General features: G+C 34.7%; 1 protein-coding gene across 1 annotated transcript in view; it reads left to right on the top strand.

Annotated features, from left to right (window-relative positions):
- Nucleotides 1–3,141, top strand: part of LOC106876381 (ras-related protein Rab-13) — a 44,812-nt gene that overhangs the window by 11,443 nt on the left and 30,228 nt on the right. The window lies entirely within an intron of this gene.

The following is a 3,141-nucleotide window of genomic DNA, read 5'->3' as shown; positions in this document are numbered from 1 at the left end:
ATATATATATATATATGCATGTATGCATGTATGTATGTATGTATGTATGTGTATATATATGAAAGACTCTTCCATCAAAGATGATGTGTGAACATTCAGCTTTTGCCAAATGACCTGCACAAATCATTTTGCTTATAGTGATCAAATGTTTGTGCCACACATTAGCTCACTCTCTCCGTCAAATCGACATTGTCTGAACAAGTGAACGGTGCACCACGCGTCAGGTGTTGAAGTGATCTCAAAGCAACGTGAGATGAAGCGTTTTGCTCAAGAACATAACACATCATCCGGTATAGGAATTGAAATCACGATCCACCAATCGTGACTGCAACGTCCTAACCACTAAACCATGTGCCCTCATATACATATGCATATATTTAAATTAGTTTGAAGAGACGGTTCAGGATCATCTGGCGCATTGGCAAAATTATGATAAAAACCCACTTGTAACATTGTTTATATAACTTGAGATGTGAGAGAGAATAATCTACAATAGGAGAAGTAAAATGAGAAAAGAAGGTGTAAACTGGTGGCGGGTGGAGGGTAAGTTACTGTCTGATGAAAGAAGACATATTGTAATATTAAACATGATTGCAGATAGATAAAAAAATTAGTATAATTAAATAACATACGACCTATAATAGAATAACATGACCTATAATAGAATGCCACACAAAATAGGATAAATTAAAATGATATTATCTGAGGAATAAAGGAGTGCATAAATACATGAATTCAGACATGAATGATTGTACATAAATACATGAATTCAGACATGAATGATAAATTACAGAAATACGCTAAAATTCGAATATGACTGGAACGTGTATCTTCGGGTATTACGGAATGTCATACAGAATGTGTCAGCTGTCTGAATCATCTGTAAATAAATGATTGATTTAGTATGAAATTATTCATGCTACAGGAAGGATAAAGACGTTTCATTTGTTAATGATTCAGTGTGGTTGGTTCGGTTCTAAAAGCTAGCTCATTGTTTCAATATTGTATAAGTGTGACGTACTGATGATGAAATTTAAGATTTAAACTGAGAGCCTATCTAGATGGAGTCTGAAGATCGAAACTATTAGTTTCAGATCTCACCTTAGAGTTTAAAATCAACTGAGTTATACCCACGAGATTATCTTTTAACTTTTACTTGCTTCAGTCACTGGAATGCGGCCTTGAAGGGTTTTAGTCGAGAAAATTGACTGCATAAATTATTTTTCTTAAACCTGGTACTCTTAATTTTTACAGGCCCCCTATGTAAATGAACAAGTACTCTTAAGCTGGTTTTGGAAAGTCGGTCTCTGTGGCAAATATCTATTTTGAAATAATTAGTAGTTAAGGTAATATTAAGTTTCGATCTAGTGATAAAAAAAATGTTGCACAGTAAATAACTTTAGAGTTGCATCTATACTTGAGTAGACATTCTGTTAGGTGTATGCAGTTACAAGGTCGTACATTTTGGGTATTGGACGAATCATGGAATTTGGGTGGGTTCATATTCAATGAGGACTGAAAAAATTGGTGTTGAGCGTGTCAGATAAAGTACCTTGCAATATTTGTTCTAGCTCTTGACGTTCTGAATTCAACTACTGCTGATGTCAATGTTGCATTTCATCATTTCCGAGGTCGAGAACTTAAGTACTAGTAAAATATCTTTTCCTCCAAATTTCTGTCCTTGTAACTATGAAGCAACAATTATTTTGGTTTTAATGTGAGTTTGTGGTTTGCCATTTCTTTTGCGTATCTATATTTTTCAATACATCCACTGAAGCAGGATACTCAAAGGGAAATATTTACTATGATCAGGTTATATGAAATATCATTAGGATGATTGGAGAGTTTATGTATGTAATGCAATGACTCATCTGGTTTTCTGTGAATTGTGAATTTGTAAGTTAAACGTAACATCAAGGTAGTTAGTTTATCATCTTGAGGTTATGTTCCACTCATATTTTTAAGATGAATTCAATGGTAAAAAAAGGATGTAGAGTTCTATCTTGAATTTCTGAGAACGCTGTTTATTTATTTATTTATGTTTCTTAGAAGAAGACTGTCGACTTTGTAAAAGACATTGAAGATATGTAGAAATTTGGTATACAAGCGGTGAAGGATATATCGTCTTACCTACAGCTTCTATACAAATATCAAACGTAGCGTTCGTTCTTAGTGTTTCTTAATCCATATATTATTGTCGCAGAATAATTCGTTTTTTTCTTTCTAGTGTGTAGAATTATATTGATTTCTGTGTTAATGATGGGTGAAAAGGTCTTACAAATTTCAAAACATCCATTAATAGCTATTTCGAAATATATGGACAGCAGTTCTTTCTATTAGATTGTATGAATTTGCAGCTTTGTTTGTTATTTGTCGCTTTCAACAATGTGATACCTCTTGGAATTGTACCAAAAAGACAGATAAGAAGCTGCCCTGGTTTTGAGAGAATTATCTTTTTGATGTTCGACATTGCTGATTATTCTAATATCTGCTTTTGGTAAGGCTGATGTATATCTTATTGTTGGCTTGTTGGTAAAACTGGGTTAGATGTGTGTGTGTGTGTGTGTGTGTGTGTGTGTATTGCCCTTATTATTTCGAAGATGAAGGCGGCGAGGTAGCAGAATCGTTTGCACACCGGGTTAAATACTTAGCGACGTTTCGTTCCGTCTTTACGGCCTGAGTTCAAATTCTGCCGAAGTGGATTTCGTCTTTTATCCTTTCAGGGTTGATAAATTAAGTACTAGTGAAACACTGGGGTCGATGTAACTGACTAGCCCCCTCCCCAAAAATTTCAGGCCTTGTGCTTTTAGTAGAAAGGATTATTACTATTATTATTATTATTATTATTATTATTATTATTATTATTATTATCATCATTATTATTATTTTATTATTCAGTAGTCTTATTTTTATCCCATGCTTTCACTGCTCTACCGAGCGCAGCTCTGTGTGCCTTGGGTATTTGCTGTGGTTTGTTGTGGTGTTTTTTTTTTCACTGTATTGAAAGTGTTTTACGTAGGGTGTGTGCGGTGTCTAGTAGTGCTATTTTCGGTATGTTCTATATACTTGGCACCCAGAATGTCGTCAGGCCCTCTCAGTCCTCTCCCGGTCGGGCAATGGGATCGGTGGATGTTCCGATTT

This window comes from Octopus bimaculoides, chromosome 14, assembly GCF_001194135.2.
Source record: "Octopus bimaculoides isolate UCB-OBI-ISO-001 chromosome 14, ASM119413v2, whole genome shotgun sequence".
Taxonomy (NCBI): Eukaryota; Metazoa; Mollusca; class Cephalopoda; order Octopoda; family Octopodidae; genus Octopus; species Octopus bimaculoides.
This window is presented reverse-complemented; position numbering and strand designations above follow the sequence as displayed.